General features: G+C 39.4%; 1 protein-coding gene across 1 annotated transcript in view; it reads right to left on the bottom strand.

Annotated features, from left to right (window-relative positions):
* COP1 (COP1, E3 ubiquitin ligase) overlaps nucleotides 1–620 on the bottom strand; it is a 210,567-nt gene that overhangs the window by 156,341 nt on the left and 53,606 nt on the right. The gene's annotated exons all lie outside the window — the stretch shown is intronic.

Here is a 620-nt window from a genome sequence, read left to right as displayed (position 1 = left end):
AAGGGAAAGAAGGAACAAGATACCATCCAAGCCCAACACAGCAGCTAAATAATCTTGTCTACACTGCAGGGTGATTCCCATCTGCATTTCATTGCAATCACTGTGAACTCAATCAGTGCAGGTTAAATTATGTCACATGGGTGAACTGATCATCATAGTTTGACCTCCATGGCTAATTTGGCCATTACATATTCTAGCTATATAATGCCACAGTTAAGAAATCAATGTTGGCATCTCTCCCTCTCTCCACACAAACATCATTGTGAAAATACACCAAGATTTCTTCACACAATACCTAAATATATTTGGGATTTCAACACACTCAGGGGGCCCTAACAATCTCTGCATGGTCCAGTGCTTGGGGCACTAACCTGGAACTTGGGAAACCCAAACTTGATTAATTATCCCCCTACAGAATTCCTGAGTGATGCTATAGCACGCAAGCATCTTTGTAACAGTTCTCCATGTATTAAAAGGTAAAGAAGGCATCTCTCTACCTTGCAAGGATAAGTACAATTAAAATGGGAAGTACTCAGTTACTATGGTAATGGGACCTATATATTAAGTACGATGAAAGATTTCCCAACTGACATGGTACAAAATTGACAGACAAAAATTTT

Source organism: Alligator sinensis, unplaced genomic scaffold (genome assembly GCF_000455745.1).
Source record: "Alligator sinensis unplaced genomic scaffold, ASM45574v1 scaffold31_1, whole genome shotgun sequence".
NCBI lineage: Eukaryota > Metazoa > Chordata > Crocodylia > Alligatoridae > Alligator > Alligator sinensis.
The sequence above is the reverse complement of the archived record's forward strand: the minus strand, read 5'-3'. Positions and strand labels throughout refer to the sequence as shown.